Source organism: Symphodus melops, assembly GCF_947650265.1.
Source record: "Symphodus melops genome assembly, chromosome: 3".
In the NCBI taxonomy this organism is placed as follows: Eukaryota; Metazoa; Chordata; class Actinopteri; order Labriformes; family Labridae; genus Symphodus; species Symphodus melops.
The window spans coordinates 4,586,033-4,604,757 of record NC_136693.1 but is presented as its reverse complement, the minus strand read 5'-3'; the positions used below and the strand labels follow the sequence as shown (position 1 = coordinate 4,604,757).

The 18,725-nt window shown below is 38.6% G+C and overlaps 1 protein-coding gene across 2 annotated transcripts in view; it reads right to left on the bottom strand.

Annotated features, from left to right (window-relative positions):
• luzp2 (leucine zipper protein 2) overlaps positions 1 to 18,725 on the bottom strand; it is a 158,287-nt gene that overhangs the window by 104,205 nt on the left and 35,357 nt on the right. The gene's annotated exons all lie outside the window — the stretch shown is intronic.

The window sequence follows — 18,725 nt, the reverse complement described above, 5'->3', positions numbered from 1 at the left end:
CAGTAGGGGGCGATCTAAAAAAAAAAGCTTCACTTTACAGGGGACCTTGTCCCGTCCATTATTTTTACAGTCTATGCTTTAAACACACAGCCAAGTGTCGCTCCACTTCTGCAGTCAAAAATAAATCAGCTCCAGCTTTGAATGTATGCAAATATGTTCTAGAACTGTACCTCAGCTGCTGCAATAGGAGTGAACTTTAAAAAAACAAACAAAAAAAGTTCCCTTAATGTTGCAGGTTGATAAGAAATTAAATGAAGTATGCCTTCAGCAGAACTAAGAGAAGATGATGACTTCCAGTTGAGGAGAAACTGCTGCCAAAAGTGTCGTACATTACCATGTGCACGTCCTTTTTCAAACGTGCTCACATTTTGTGTGTGAGCGAGGGAACGAGGTGTTTTAAATGTATGTGGTCTGTCAAATATCAACTGACAATGCTTAAAAAAACTTACGCTTGTTTTTAAACTATAAAAGTGTATTGCAATTTTGTTCAGAAATAAGAGCTCAAACATACCGAGTTTACTGGCAATGCAAACACAAGGAGGGATCACAGACGCCTGTGAGTTGCAGGACAACAGTTTGTAATACTAGTATTAATTGAATTTGTTAAGCTTGTCATCTTAATAAATGTCCTGTATTAACGGAACAGATGTTTGCGTGTTGTCAATAAGCTGCTCCCCACCAAGCACATTTATTATCCTCAATGGCTTTGGTCATCTTTTGGGGATTACTTTGAAAAAAAGTGAATCACAATTCTATTTAGAAAAGAGACAGTGCCCTAAAATGAATTGAAGTCTAATTTATGAATTGAAGCTCACATTGTAAAATCCTTAAAACACATATAAGCAGAAATGGGGGGTAAAATGTCAATAATTAACAAAAAAGAATGTAAGTCAATTAAGTACTGGAATTAAACTTGACATTATCGCAATTATATTTACTTAAATTGGAAAAAAAAACCCTGAATATTTCAACTTTAACACTGATGTGCTGAGTTGGAGCAAATTTCCATCCAGGTTCAAATTGTAATAGGAATTTTAACAATGCAAACAAACGCTCAGCTGCCCAACACCCACCTCAACACCCACATCAACACCCACACAAACAAACCAAGAAATGTCTTTAACACAGTCTTCAGGGCAAACATAAAAGGCAGGGCAAAAATAATGAACAATCGCTGAGCTAGAAAATCAGATTGCTTTATGTTTTGATGTGTTCCTGTGCTCAAAGCTTGAAATACCACAACTGTACCTACAATGATAACAGCAACAGCAAAACATTGACATATTGTGTTGCCAACATCAGAGCGTGTCCTCACATGGCATCACAAATAAACCTGAACTTGAGATGTTTTCTAACCGAGGCCGTTTCAACTCTTCCCCTCTCTCAGCTCAGCCCTGTTGACTTCTCTCCAAAGAGCGGGATGGGAGCAAGAAGTTGCCAGCTCTCCAGCACTGCAATTTGTAAAGAGGCCTCAGCGGAGAGTAGTAAATAGAAAGATGAGAGAACAAAACAGCATTCATGATTAATCCTTGTTTAAAATTACATTGTCAGGTTCAGCTGGTGGGAGTGTTTACCAGCAGAGAGAAGAGGAAAACACTGAGTAACATGGAAAAGAGTTAGAAAGTGGTAAGTGTCCAAGCACACATTCAGACTTGAGATGATGCAGTGTTGGGTTCATCCAGCGACTGATTGTAGAAAGTTTGTTCTTACGCGCTGTTCATCTTGTAGTATTAGTATGACGATTTGGACCATGAGGATGGCAGCCAGTAAAGTTTGGACAATAGGGATCAGACAATCATGATGAGATGAGGGTTGGCACACAACAACAGCTATGAATGGGACTAATTGCGTTCCTCATCATAATTGACAAGCCAAAAAGGCAGAACAACTCAACATACACAGTTCCAGTATCTACAGTATATACATACATTTGCTGTTGGGGACATGTGTAAGGAGTTTGCACACCATTTCTATACTTTCTGTAATCTCACATTCTTATAAATCATTATTGCAGCTCTTCAGCAGAGCCACTGACAGCTTCTCGCTATCACAGAAAACGACACCTGGATACTCGAGGTTAGCCGTCAGCTACATGAGGTAAAGTGATTGGCTTTTTTTTTTTCCTTTTTGCACCTCATCTCGGGGCTGGTCAATGCTGAAGCTACCTGTACATAGGAGGGCTGTGTGTAGAGTGGATATGTGCATAATGTTGCAGTGGCTGCAAAGTAACGATAAGGTGTGAAAAGATGGTGAACTTTTTTCTACAAATGTACTGTCACAGGGGCTCGTGTACAGCCCCTGATACACGTACACAAAGACACACAGACATTCAATCTACCTTGACATCTTCCTGATATGAAAATGATTTTTGAATTTTTTTTAAAGTTTGCTAAGTTATTTAAAAGTTTTTATTTGATCTAATTTTGACACATCAGCTGTTCATTCAACAGTTGATCAAAGAGTAACTTCCATAAGGCTGAATCAATTTCCATTTAAGTATGAGGGTTGCTTTGTTTAAATGTCAATAAACATTGTGAACATGTAAATAAGTGAAATTATAGTGTTGAATATTGAGCAGTACAGGAGCAACACACTTTGGAATCTAGAGAAATCCTGCAGTGTTTCAAATGTCAATACATAAAAATATAAGGACTACAATGTCTTTTTTTTGTTTTGTTTCCAATGTGCAGCTGTATTCTGTGTGGGGGATGTACAGAGAGGGAGCACCAAAAGAATACTGCCTCTGTGTACTCATGGCGTCGACATGCTTTTGCACGCAGCCGCTACAGCAGTGTTGAGGTTACCTTCCCAACAATTCAAAAATAGATAAATATGTATCCCCTGATATGGTGCAACACGATAACTATTTCCCCCCAATAAATGTAAATTCTGCATACCTTGGAGTGTGGAAGTGTTTATTATTTCACGAGGCCAGAGACTGCTGAGGCACTTTAAAGAGAGTTGGAAAACTGTCATTCCACTAACTGAGAGTAACTGATAGTGGAAACTGAATATTTCATTACGACATTCACAGAGAAACTCTTTTCAGTGTTGATCGGTCAGATCATGGCCTGAAGCCAATCTGCTTAAATGTACTGTGAGTTTTATTTTCTTGTGACTTGTTATGAAACAGACTCAATTAAAAACTGATGTGTCTTTACGACCGACTAAATCAAACCTGACCCTCAGCGAGTAGACATTTCCCCACAGTTATTTTTGTCTGTCTGTCACAGCTGTCAGCGCAAGAACACCAAACACATCTTTGGTTACATATTCCCCTCACAAAGTTTCACAGTGTGAAGCACTTTAGACAGTTAATACTAAGCAAGATGTTTTTTTTTATTTGTTTTTTTTAACCATTCTCCCACATATATGTACTGCATCTCAACAATGGCCAAATCAGTCCCAAGTAAAATGTCCAAATAGTTACGCTGAAGCCCATGTACTACTACTACATCTACTCATTTCAACTCTACTGAGTCTTCTTCAGGATATAATTTTGTTCCTAAAGAGCACCTGATTCCGCAAAATGTTTTGACCCAGTGCAGCATTCACTTCTACCTTATTTTTTTTATATATCTGCATTTATTGTAATGCCTGAAACCACTGACATCGGGTAGGTGTCACACAGGGCAATGTACAGCTTGCTGAATACTTTTTATACACCTTTTTCACGGCAATGACTGATACAGTTGACTATGAAAAGAAACAGAATGAGATTACCTCTGCAAAATAAACCTAGTCTACTTACACGGGTTCAAGCCAAAGCCAGCAAAAACCAACGTTGTGTTTACACAGTGCACCAGAATCACCATTAACTAAAGGTTCATCACACCACCTTTAAGGTCTTAAAAAAACTTTGTTTAATTCCATATGTTTACTGTGCATAGTCTAGTCATCTAATATCACACACATCTACATCTTGACTCAATACAGAGGTAAATGTCCGGAAGAATAAAAACAATTTTTCCAAGTTTTCAGGGGCATAATTGAGGTCATTCTGTATACCCCTACCAATCAGTTGGATCAAATTATTGCAAATGATAGGTCACTTTGAGTATGTACTTCCTTCAAATAAGATCCAGTTTGGAGTTTTTTAAGGCCTGTCCCTTGTCTACTCATGTTCATCAAACACAGAGGCTAAAGCACGTCCCAGTGACAGCCCTTCATCTGGAGTATTTGTCATGTGCCTTATCAGTAGAGTAGTTATTCAGCCAATTGAGCATGTTGAAGAAGACGTTCAGGCTTTTTTCTCTGTTTCTGACTGGAAGCGACCAAATGGGCTCCAATTTGTATCCAAGCATTGTGGGCAAAAAAATGACAGCTCTTTCACTGAAAGGAAGCTTTTAATCCAGCCATTAATGCAGGGAGGCCACAGGAAGCTGAGTTCAAAACCACCCTCTGTGAAGGCAAGAGGAAAAAATGTTCCGATCTCTGTTTTTATTGCTATTGATGGTTGTTCCAGTGAACTTTGAGTGTCCACGGATTTAAAGGGTACGTGGTATTTATAAAAGGGTCAGCACACAGGTTCATGCGGAGGACATCTGCTGCCCACCACAGGGAATAATACATGTATTTGGCCATCCATGAATCCGTTCAATAACACAAAACTCCAGTTGTGCATAATGACCTGCTTTGATTTGAAGTTATTGCTGCTTCAAATGCTTCTCTAAAGTTGTGTTTTAATGCATGACAGGACATGACACATGGCGGTATCGTAGGGGGAGGATTTTTAAAGCAAATGGGTTCTTTTTGGTCTTTTTTGAAAGAAAAAAACAAAACCTTGTTATCTCTGATGGACAGTCTCCCAAGATGTGTTTGTCCAACTAAGTACATTTTGTTGTTCTGCATCTCATTTGCATGACTATATATACGTTCCAAGAGCTATTTCACAAGAGACAGTTAAAAAATAAACCAGCTTGCAAAGCTGACAAAAATAGACTGAAAGCTCTTTTTTTAATATCACACACATGCCAAAGACAATAGTGTTCAGACAGTCGCACACTTCAATGGCTAATTCAGAGCACGGCAGGACATGATGCGTAATTTGCAACACTTAGTAAACAAGGATTTTGAAGACACACTAATGAATGCCTGCACAGGTGTTCCAACGTGTTTTATTAATTAAATACAGACATCCCAAGAACGTAGCAGCCTGCTGGAGTTAAAAAAACTAAACAAATGACTGGTCCTTCGAGACTGTCCGAGGAAAGGAACCTGTTTCAGGACAAGACAGCACGTCTGCTGGTTTCCCTCCACAAAGTGTCAGGTGGCGCCCGCTGGTACATAATTCACATGTACAACATTGTGGTTGACCTGATTTTGACTGTCCTCCACCATACAACCACATACAGCTTGTCTATTGCAATCCGTCTCCATCTTACAGACAAGCCTAAAAAATCCAGTGCTTTCATCTGTGCTGTATTTTAATACTTATTCAATACTATATGAAACAATGTGATGCAAAATAAAAAGGACACAATACGACACAACCTGTAAAGATATGATACGAAAAGATAAGGATACAATACAACACGATATGAGACAATAATGATACAAAACTATACAATCTGAAATGATACAGTCCGGATGCAATACGAAATAATCTGAAACGATACGTTACTCATACTCTACATTTATTGGCATCCACAGTAGCATCAATTAATTAATAAAAAAGCACCAATTCAAATGCAAACTGAGAAGTCTTTAGTCTCATGAAAACCACAAACAATTCAAAGTGCACTTTACCCATATTAATAAAATCTGCATGTAACGCAGCATAATGAAAACATGTTCACAATCCATAGCACAGCCCATACAGCCTGCGATACGTTGTAACACTTTCTATGAATGATGTAATTTGTTACACTAAACCTGTAGCTCCTACAGTGATCTCCTTCCATATTCAACATTTATAACACGTGTCTTATCAGTGACAGAAGAGGGGATTAGTTAGCACTGCTCTGAAGCAAGAACCCACTGAAAAAAAGATCTTAATGGGGACAGTTGATATAGAAGGACAGTTAGCAGTTAATTTACAGTGTTGAATTTTGCATTTAATCATGTTTAAAAATGTCATGGCACAGATATCAAAGCTCATTTCTACGACAGGCCTTCAAAACGGCACGCTCAGAGGTTTGAATGTTAATGTACAACATCGCCTTTTGTCTTAATTACTGGCACAGCGATACCAAGGAACCTTATTCAAAGAGACAATCAGTAAAAAAACAAAACACAAAAAACCCCTCTTCGGTGGATAAATTGACATATACATCTGCACAAACTATAAATACACTTGGAGGGCTGGAAAGGTTTTCTCAGCTGAATCGCAGCCTTGCGTGCTCACTGGGATGCGAATGATGAACAACATGCATGGAGCTATGTTCATTTATTATATTAATGGACCACAATGAGGTCTAGACGGTGCAGAGTCGCACATTTGTAACCTCAAGGGAGCTGATGAAAAGGGTATGCATACAAACCCAAGGCAAGCTTTTATAAGTCTGGTAGCTCTCCACATGGCTGGTGTAAAATGTTTTTCATCTGATTCTTCAAATAAATCTCCAGGCAGAGTTTTGCTGTGAGAGTATTACATCACCCGTTGGCCTTGTTGGCCAAAATTCAACTTTTCCTCTCATAAAAAGTGTTGATATTACAGTTTCTACATACCAATTACTGCTGAATCTCAGTGTAAGCGCATGCAACCAAAAGCTAGGGAAAAAGGAAATGTGTAAATCATGATTGATTACATCTGAAAGCACAATGAGGAAGCCAGTGTTGCATTAATCAGGCAGATAGCCCTGTCATGTCGCTGTGACCAACCACACTTAAGAGATGCTCTGTTGTCAGCATGTATCTGCACATTAGCATAGAGGGTAGACGGTAACTACTCACCATGCATCTGCTCTACGTGTTGAGTAAAAGTTGGGATCTAAAAAGTCACTGTGTCATGTGTGTGTTTCTTCTCACAGTTATTGATGATGAGCTTTTCAAAATGTCTTTTGGCCTTCCTTGCAATCCCCAAAAGGTTAATTCACATTGAATCATTTTAGTGGGTGTTTATTTTAGCTTTAATCAACCATAAATATTAATAACTCAATCCCAGGATGCCTCCTGAACCTCTCACAAACACCAACGATGACCTCTAGAGAGTCTGAAAGAGATGTTTGATGCAGACAAGGATGACACTTTTGAGCTATCCAATGAGCGCCATGGATGTCAGTCAGTTGTTCAAATCATTATATCAAGAAATACCTCTTGAGGTGTTTTACATGTAGATGTCATTGAAATCACTTATTTTTGTCGAAAAAGCTACATAGCTACAACATTTTCATCTGAGAATCTATCTGGACAATATCTTACCATGACCATGACAATCACTTCAGTCCCTTTTGGCATCGAGTGTAAAGAAATAGTTTGATTCAATTTTTCTTTTCTGATAAAAACCAAACTTGTGGGGCCAGTGACCTATAGATTCATGCACATCTCTGTGTACACAGTCCTTCAGGCTGGCGGCCTGGGTTCAAGACAGACCTGTGGCTCCCCTTTCAGCATGTCGTTCCCCACTCTCTCTCCCCTATTTCTAGCTCTATCCACTGATCTGTCTGTAAATGAATGCATATAATGCAAAAAGGATAAAACTCAACAAAAATAAACTTGTATGTGCTTCTATTAACAACAATCCAATGTGTAATATTTATTTCACTTTGGACTTTTTTTGAGGGAGATTCGGGATGCTTCAAACCGCGTCAGGACTGAGAGCCTTTAACCGGTGTGAGGACTGTAGCTTCTGTACGTGGGTCGCCTGCTCTACTGGCTGAACTCGACCAGCGCCTCACAATGTGGCTTTTAACCTGCCATACTGTATAATTGTGCTCATGGCCAAAATGATGCTACTTTCTTCTACTTTTTATTCATATAAAGCACTAAACTTCCACCGTGTCCTGCCTGTCAAACTCAAGCAGACCAAGTGCCAATTAAACTCAAAAAGAAAGATAAGCAAGTAAAATCTAGATTAGTGTTAGTTATATGCCTGTCAGCTCTGTGCATTTCAGCAGATAAAGTAGTCCCTGGCTGTGATTTTCATTAAAAAAGACGTGGATTTAGACACACTTGAGTGAAATGTTGATGGTAAAAGCTTTGCAGGCGAAATATGCCAGGCACATGTCGTGAAAGTAAGCCACCCTGACGATTTAACTATAGGCAATATGGTACCTGTCAGTTTAAACACTGAAGAGCTTCAACATGCTGGGATGCCAAACAAATATCAATCACACCAAGGACTGCTTTTCACTTTCAAAGTTAGATAACAGAGAAAAAGGGGAAATAACATTTTATCACAAGGTACAGAGGGAGTCATTGGTCTAGTTTTAATATCTCAACACACCATGTTAGTGACCCGCTCACAGAAGAAGTTTCCAGGCGTAAAAAAAAAAAAAAAACTCCAGAGGGAGAGTGCTTTAAACCATCCAGATAAAGACAACTGCAGGTGACAGGGAGGCTGTGAGGGGAGCATGTCGGCCCTGGCACACTATCAGAAGTGTACAGTTTACAGCTCTGACCTGCTTCTCATGTGTGGCATTCCCATTTCTAAAAAAAACCCCACAACAACATGATATATTAAGACTGACAAAGAAGCAGAGACCTGCAAACACCACCTGAATGTCATCGAGCAAATGGAACAGTGACAAATTGTAAAACTTTTATGAACAGACTGACACTTTGAAAGAACAATATGACTGCAGTAGTTGTTTTTTTCTCGTTATTAAATTCATGGAGGTCAATTATTATTAACATCTTATTCACTGGTTTTATGAAAATATAAGAAAATATAAAAGTTTGCTCAACAAAATGTTCCGAAATTCAAGCTCGACTCTCCAAATGTGTTGTCGCCTTTTATCTGCAATCCAAAATTGGGTGCACTGTTTAAAAACAAAACAAGCTAATGTTCTTTTCTTTTATATAAATAATTTAAAAAAAGATGATTTGGGGCGTTTTGGCTTATTAAAAATGACACAATAGATATGAAAATGATCTGTTGCCAGCTCTTAGAATGAAGGACAGAGTGAGTGTAAAGAAGAGGAGGCAAAAAGGAAACAAAAACAGGCGAGAAAATAGAAAATCGTTGTTGTTTACAGAAGGTAATGGAGGCTTGTCTGCTATCCTGAATAATTGGAGGCATTGATAGAGGCTGGGCTCACTGCTTTTATTTTGGCTGATTACCCGGCATCTTTAAACAAAGGAGATGCTGAGTTGCATAGCCTGCTTCCAATCTGCATAATACTGACAGGTTAAAAAAAAACAGTCACTGCAGGGGTCTTCTTCTGGTCTCATTGCCAATCTTAATACAGGACAGCTTTAAAGAATTATCATGATTTTCTTTTTTAGATTGAGAGTCTTGAATTGGCGCGCTCCTCAGTATTCCTGCCTGTGCCTACATGGAGCATAGTTAATTATCAGGCCTCATTTCCCATCTCTTAGAAGAAGTCGCTTGCTGTCAGTCATTCCTGTCGAGCAGGAACAACAACGTCCAAGACTTGAAAGTTAGATTATCTACTTCAGTCTACATAAATGCCTCATTACGGTTATTTTTTCAGCTCCTCTTTTGCAGGTATGAAACTGTGCTTACAGCTGACATCGACGGACAGAAAGAAAGGCTGAGGGACTCAGTTAGCAGCTAAGTTCACCTAAAACTCACGAACAGCCCTGCAATAAAGCCTTCTGTCTTGAATAAATGTTTCAGAGTTTTTGACCTCGCTCTCAACTTTTGAGTCAACACCTTCCCTAAAAATGCTCTGAACGATGAAAATCTATATTTCTATGACAAGCTGTATTCATTTACTGAGGGAGACGGCATAAAGTGTGAGAGCTATACAACAGCTCCTGATGGACTCTGAGATTGTTGGAGGGAGTTAGTGATTCACCTTTATGGTCATATTGGGGACTGCAGTGTGTTGTGCTGTTAAATTATAACATTGTACATGAAGGTGGTTCCTGTGTTAGCAGGACACAATCAGAATCAGATTCATTCATTGTCATTGGTTGGTATTCTGGACAGAAGTGCAAAAGAGCAGTGTTAAGTGCATAGAGCCAAATAAAGTGTCACGTGTGCATGAATGATATAGAACTGCATTGTTACAGACATTACAGACACATAGTCAAACAATGCTCTCATTCAACAGCCCAAGAGATCCTTTCAGTAGTTTTAGATATGTTACAATGAAAACCACTTTAAGGAATAACAAGTCAAGAAAAGTTAAAGAATGACTAAACTCACGTCTATACTGGAGATTGTCTGCAAAAATAATCACTTCTTTAAAAAGAAAAATACTTTGCACTTGTATTTCTGAAGACAGGTGCTCAGGAGACGCATAAAAGATTTTGAAACAGAAACATTTTGGTACTAGACCTTCATCAGGCAAACAGTTCTGTCAACAATATCTTTTTTTTGTCAACTTCAATAGTGTGCTGAGTTTTTTTTTCCTCTCCAGTACATCTTGGTGATGACAGTCTTTCTCACAGGATGTCTGCTTGACTTGCCTCCCAGGAACAAATAAAGTTGTTTGAATTGAATTGAACATTTGGATCAACACTATATGAGTAAGCAGATCTCTAGGGTTTATCCCCAGGGACCCTATATGTCACGACAACATGATGTAGCAATACATCACACATTGTTGACATATTTCAATTCAAACTAAATTGGTAGACAGCCATTTAGATCCACGCCATAACCATGACTGAAAGGATACATTATGCATTGCAAAATGTTTGGGAGAAAAGCCTATTACACAAAACATTGTGGAAAGTTCAAATGGTCAGTGGCTCAATATTTCACTGGATTTATTCCTAAAAAGTTATTCATGAAAATATCATCGGCAGTGTAGTAAAGACGATTCCACGCCATATCTGGGGTGCAGTGTGTATTGATTTTCCAGCTCCGGGTCTGTGTGTGCTGCTGATGCCCTTTTTTTTTTTTTTTTACATCTGAGCCCGTGGCCTTCAGGTACTTTCTGAATGTCCACAGCATCACCAGAGAGCAGACGACTACATCAGGAAAAAGAGACACGCTGCACGCTCGTTTAGCTCTGCCCATTTTAAACGGAGACTTTCAGCCTGCAATGAGGCATCATGGGGCGCTCCTGAAGAGAGCGGCTGAGTTATGTATCTGTCTACTTTGATCAGAAACCACTCATGAGATAAGACTGTTGGCTTTCCACACACACACTGCACACTATCTATTGACCAACTCCTACCTTTAAATGATGATTCAGCTCACTGAGATGGGAGCTATTTTCTCTGGCTCTTCATCGCTTAGAGAGTCTTTGAGTTTGCCCGCTGGTGATAGTAGCTCAGTGTCTTGCTTTTTAATGTTTTCAAATTAAAATATATGACACTACTGCAACTAATAGATTTTGAACCTGCAACTGATTGAGTGGAATAAAAATCTGACAGCCGACTGTCTATTTGACAATATAGCTATTTCAGTATGTAATATGCGAGTACCTCCTACTTGTATCGAAGGAAAGCTGACCCCCCAGGACCCAGAAAAACAGAAACATGATACATTGCTCTTAAATTGCATCATCTGCGTGTCTCTCTTATGGTGTAAGCTTGACTTTTTTTTTTATTTAACATCCCACGACCCAGTGGTCAGTTTGCTCGGATAGTGCCTGTTGTCCTTAAAGGGTTGATTCATTAAATATCCCCCCCCCATGCTCAAGTTCTGTGTTATTTTAGACCCCCTAATGCCACACTTGCCCACTGAACGCCTCCAGGAAGTTCTGTGACTTCTCCTATGATCTACAAGACTGCATCGCATACCTCATTAGTCATGAGGAATATATAGAGGACGTGTTTTTCTTACCTTTTGTCAGACTGTCAAAGCTGTCTTAATATTCTTGCTCATTACCTCCACATTCTTCTTGTCTGCTGTCTTTATCCTCACACAGTTTCCTCTTCTTATCGGCACACCTGCCTGACAAACCAGTGAGCCATTTTAAACCCAGAGCTGCTTGAGCTCCTGTATTCATGAACTTGAACTGATGATTCCTCTTACTTATTACAATGAATTCAAACATTTTATGTTCTAATTTATTTTTTTATTGTTAGAATATTTATTGTACATGTTTTATGCTCTGACTTCTTGACAGTTTTATTGTTGTTTTCATTAGCTTTTAGCGCTTTTAACGTCTTCTTAAAGCTTTAGTCCTTGTGGTCTTTTGTTGTTGGGTTCTTGTGCGGCACGGTTCTCATCAGGGTTCTTTTAGGGGTCCTTTGATGGTGGGGGGTTAAATATGTTTGTTTAGTATTTTGCAGCTGTTGTTTATGTTCTTCTGTTTGCTTTTCATGTTTTGCTTGGTACTTTTTTAAGCTTTTGCTGAATGTCAAATCACTATGTAAACCCATGTTTTTAAAGGTGTGATATGAACCAACATTATTATTATTATTATTATTATTATTACTTTATTTCACAAATTTTTTAGTGTAAAAAGTAAATTCTTTAACTGCCTTTAGCTTGGTATTCAACTAACAGCTCAGTAAAACAAAAACAAACAAAACAACATGCTGAAAAATTTCTTGCAAACATTTCTTCATAGTATTTTTCTGAATATGAAATCCCAGCAGCCAAATTTTTTTCACTTCTTACTGATAACATGTGCAACATGCATGCCAGAACTGTGTCCAGTCAGTCGGGTCTTCAACAAATCAAATCAAATCAATCAACTGCTTGGTACCATTGCTGCTGTCGTTGGAGTCTGGCAACCATTTGCAACATTTAGCCAGAACAAAACTGCTGCAGCACATCAGATGAAACTTTACACTGGCATCGCTAAATGTCATCTTATTTGCTGATATCTTCACAGCTGTCAACAGAGTGAATCCTGGCTGATACAGTTATTCAGCCTATAAATCAGTGCATCCTTAAAGATCACGTTTTCACGCTTTGACAGTCTAACTCGACTCCTGACAGATGGTCATGTCAGAGTGCAATCCACCCACAAAGAGAAGCCGTAACATATTCATGAATACATAACAATTTAATTGCATGTAGCCTGTACTGCGATGCAATCTCAGTAATGCAGAGAAGCACACGTTGTATCCACTTTTCAACACAACAAATACATGCATATATACCAAGAGACCATATATTCATTAGCTAAATGATGCTCAGACACTCTGTGCAAATGATATTTCTATGTCTTTGGCATCCTGCAGGCTCACAACAGGCACAGCCACATTTCACTAAATCAAAGGAGGGCAAGTTTAATCTCAGAAAAGGTCAATAAAGCGACACTGTTGTACCTGCGGATGGAGCTCTTTTGATCACAGTGTTGCTAGAACCTCCAAATTTCTGTTTTAATGTGTGTTGTCTTTGGGCTATAATCTTTTATAACAGCGAGTGTGACATTGAATGAATTCAACCCCCGTTGCCCAAATCCCTCAAAGTGATTCGCCATTAACCTTGAAATGGTGACAGAGTTTCCTTAGATGACAGTGTGAGCTCCAAGCCATTTTTTCCCCGCTCGCTGCTTGATGAGGAAGCAAATGGACGAGAGCCCTACGTTTATCAGCATGCAAGAACAAATGTAAGATGTGAGGAATGCTTGATTCTAAATGTAAGATCCAAGAAGACTTAGGGCATGTGCGGTAATATTTTGTGGATGGTTAAGTATATTGATTATAAAATGTCAAAAAATCACTTCTAATTTGTTCGTTTCAGGAATCAAGTAGACATGAAATAGCATGTTTTGCGCATTACATGATGGCCCTGTAGTTCCAGTTTAAAAGTTTGGATGTGATTTCAAATCGGTTTTAAAAGCGGAGCTACTGTTTTGGGGGGGTTGCCAAAAGTTCTTACATCCAGATACAGTAGTCAAACAATGAGTTTTCCTTATAGTTTAGCATGCCATTTCCTTAGACGTTGTTTTATGGTTTATGGCTTAATATTTGTCTGTATTTGTGTTGCACATTTCATTTTAACAAACGCAAAAAAAAATATTAAAGCCAATATGCAGACATCAATCCCTGAAAATGATTGCAGTTATCTGAAATGTCTGAGCCAGAGTTCCTCTGAAGGTCAGACACTGTGAGTCAAGCGACAGTCTGACCTTCAAAGCTTCTGCAGAATCAATAAAGAAATCTAATCAAGGGATGTTAGCCGCGGTTCAAAACCAAATCATGTCAGGCAAAAAGAGCCCAGGATTTGTGGGCAACCTGTTAAATCGGGGCAGAATGTTAAGTATAATTTCATTAATTGGCCAGAACATCAATGTTTGCTCCATCTGTTATAGATTACACGAACATTTGGGCCCTCCTGTGCATTCATGGTTGCTAATCATCTCTAATGCACGCAGCAAAGAAATGCACTTTTAAAAAGTGATTCTCCAGTAAGACACGCACACAATTGTGCAATGAGATTAAGTTGGTTTGGCTCAAGTTCCTGCATTTTCTGCACACTCGCAGTGTTTATTAATCAAGACCACTGTCATGTGCTGGACCAGATCCCTCCTCGCAACGAGCTTCATCAATCAAGTCCATCCCATCGTAAAAACTGTCCATGCTACTGCCCTAAAATTTATGTCACGTCCATGTAACTTCATCACAATTTGACAAAATACTTAGGCCATGAAAGCTGGATATAAAGACAGACAGCCGAGTGTAAAAGTTAACAACTGGAAAAATCTCATCTTGATTTACCAAACATCAATTTTATGGTGTGACTTATTGTGTAGTATTTCATATTTTTGGCACAGAATCATAGACATACGGCAACAAAAGAAAAACAGAATCAGACGCAGTGATTCAAGGGTGAAAATAATTTGAATGACATTTGATGGTTAAGTGGATAAAAATGTAACATGTAGAAAAACAGTTTAGTTATCCTGTCTTTAAGTCTGCACATGTATGGAGCTGTATTTTTCGTTTGATGCAACTGTCTTATCTATGGTTCATCATCCAAAACACCAAGGAGACTGCAATAACCTGGCTCCCCCCTACCTGTCTGAGCTTCTCCACAGGCTGATGAAAACCTGTTGTCCCCATCCTGCAGGACAAACCCTCAGTCCTGCTGGGAAAGGGCATTCTCCATTACTGCTCCCACCTTCTGGAACTCATTCCCCAAAAACATTAGAGACTCCCCCACCATCACCTCCTTCAACCTAAAACCTATAACAATCTCAACTCTTATCCTTCTTCTCTTACATTATACTTTAAATTATATTTGTGGTTTTGTATGTTTTTTGATGTTATTCCTTCTGCAGCGTATTGGAGTATTTAGAAAAGCGCTATACACGTCTACCGGAAAATACAGTAAAAACAAAAAAATATATACTTTAATAGTACAAATCCAAATATGTATGCTATTTAAAAAGTGTATTTTACTCACTTAAGTAATCAGATAGTCTTCGGTGTGCCTTTACAGTAGCAGTTCTTTAGATGGATTCTATCCTGTGGAAAATGATTCGCCTTGCCCGTGGCCAATTGATTTGAGGGATTGATTGCCCGGGACGGAGAACATTCCACCTCAGTAATGCAGTTCTAAGGTTAGCGTTTAGGTTTGTGTGGATCAGACTTGGTATTCATAGCCGTCCCCATTGCCATGTGTGATAACAGGGTATGTGCACGAGTTACAGAAGTGAGGCGGTGCTCAATCAAGACCTCACTCACTCGTCATCACAAGCTTCCAATTTTCACACGCATCTACCTACAACAGTGAGACGGAGCCGCTGAGTTGGTATTTCGATCACATTCGAGGTATCTCGTCTTTCTCATCAGTTTTTCCAAAGCAGCCGCTCTAAAGAGTATCTCCTCTGCTGCTTCTCTGCAGCTCCTTGAACAGAAGTCGTCTATTAAGAGAGCGTCACTCCACGGTTCTTAACAAGGCTGAAGCCTGTGATTTCATTGGAGACTGGATGGTAGTCAACACACTATCAAATAGTCAATACACATTTTGTGCCAAGTTGAGCATCATCTGATCACAGCTATCTAAGGTGTGCACGATCAAAACCTTGAGTGAAAGCTGGGAAAACACTTTCGTTGAAGAGAGCACAGAGGCAATGATTTCAAATCTAAAGGGCCATTAAATGTAACTCTTGCCCCACAATTTTTCATTTTCTCAGCTTACATGTCCTTTTTTGTGTGTGTATATATATATATATATATATTTTTTTTTTTTTGCTACAAGCTTAGGGCAGCTATTGCCCTGCTCAGTGTGTTTGCATTCTGTCTCTGTTATCCTCTCGAAGGGTTCACTTTGAAGTTCATGTATTTCATGTTTTCACTGAGGGTCTAGGGTTACTGCTTTGTTACAAAGGTTAGAAAAACCTGTGTTTTGTCTCTGTTATTTTCTACCTTATATTCTGTTCTGTCATCATAGTTTGTTAAAAAAAAATCCTATTACATCATATGGTTTGGTATTTCTCTGTAAGCCTGATTGGGGTAAGCTTTCTTAAGCCAACACAATGGTTTTTGAGGCCACAAAAAAAGGAGACAATGCATAAAGTATTTTACACATGTATGATGTCACAAGTCATAGTTTTTCCTAGATTATCAAAAGTTAATATTATTATTGTTAGTTAACAGTAGAGAAGTTTGGTGGTCTCCACAAGAACCCACAACATTATGTTTGCTTTTCAAAAAAGGGGATTTGAAACTTTCCTTCTAAACCCTAAACTCGTTCTTTTTTTTTTTCACAAAAAAACGAGTGTGATTCTTTCACCTCAAGTGCCAGGAATATAGGGGGTGACGACTTGAATTGTTTTAAGCTTAATTAACCAACAGATTATTTAACAATGAACTTTAAGTTCCTGTGAGGCGATTGTAGCTGGTAATGAAATAATCAAATCACTCCTGGTGCCTCTCGATGAGCTAATAAAGCAAACAAGACAATCAGGGACAAGAGTGATTATTTCTTTAATGTTATGGTCTGTCACACTGGCTTCTGGCAGGTGGGGCTGCTGAAGCTGTGTTTCTTTGTTTTATTCATTTTGAAGAGAAAAAACACAATCACATCAATCTCATAAACATTAAAATACTGTTAATTCCTACAGATGTTTGGATTTTTAATTATGTGTTGGCATGGTTTATTTTAAATGAAAACCATGAACCATAAATGCATCAGTCTCAGCACTATACAGCACATATTTGTTCCAGGCAGCATTGGCCATATTGTGACTGAGAAAAACATTGATACCTTACCTTAGTTCAGAAATAATAAAATGTCATTAAAGAAAGACAGTGAAACCAGCATTACAAACCACCTCCCTGGATCTCGATTTTTTTTTCATTCGGGTTGCAGCTTTAATAAAAATTGAATTCAACTCGTGTTAAATCTTAAGAGGAAAAGATCTCGGCGCTCCATTAAATTATAATAGGTCTGAGATGTCATTCATTTTTTAGAATGACTCTTAGATATCATTCATTTTAAGGAGAGGAGTGGAGTAATGGGAGGCAGATTGCAGAGGACTTGGAAGAGAATAGCATCTGCGAGCTGTGCTTAATGCATGCTTGTCTATTCAAAGCCTTTTGAGGATTGCTGCAGGATGCATCATCTATAATGCAAAAAGTATAATGTCAGTTCTTTCGGGGAAATTGAATACAATTCATCCCAGGAGAAATGTGCAACAATCAATCCAAGGATGCTCTACTCTTTTTGTTTTCTTGTCACTAAAAGTTTTATTAGTGGATTAGAAAGCCCTCAAGGGAAGTGAGTGTTTCCTGGATCTGCAATCATTTCGATATCAAGATTTACGAACTAGATCAACCTCAAACTCTAAACTCATACAAACTATGTTGGTATGAGTGATTAGACATTTGTATATTTTTGTACAATACCAGGACATCTCCAACGTGTCAAATATAGATGCTCGTTATCAGCATTTGGCATCTCAGAGAGGCACACAAGGAACCTTTCAGTGTCTACATGAGACACACAATACTGTCAACAGGCTGCAATATTATCACTGCCACGAAAGTTAGACACTTGAAGAAGCTATACTGTCGGTAACATTAAAAGTGCTAAGAGTGTTAATCAGGGGTGATAGAGGGCCTTTACCCAAGAGACCAAGGATTGGCCAAAAGCCTTCAACTTTACCATATGTTGTTTTCCTTACCTTAATGTGTGCCTTAACCTTATCAACAACACAATTTGAGTGTTAGACAAGGAGGAAACTGATGTTTTCGTGTGGCATGAAATAGACCCTGAGGAATACATTGCCAATCAAAATAAAATGTGAAATGTGTGTGATAAAGTAGCGGGATGATGAGCAGGGATGAGAATACTTTGGGAATATTGGCCTTGTATGCTGCCATGATTAAACTTTCTCTCATGGCAGACATTGATGATGTGTGTGTACAGAGTGGTTTTTCTTCCAAAAAATTTAAAACTGTAAGCTTTGAATCTCACCAATTATAGGTCCCAATTTAGTCAGTAAACATCAGCTGTCATTAAATGTGTTCTTTGTGTGTTGATTTCTTCTATTAACTCTAAATTAGATCATCATTGGATTTAATGCCAATACACAATAAGACCTGTGAGGCCTTAGCTCATTAACAAAGGAACAAGGCAAAAAGATGCAGGTACTCAATAAAGTGTGTACAAATGTCAAGCCTCTCCTATGATCTGACACTGATCACAGTGTATGGTGTCCTGAATTTCCCCATTGGGGATCAATAAAGTAATATCCTAATATAGGTATCCAACTAAAGTGACTATGCCATGTTCA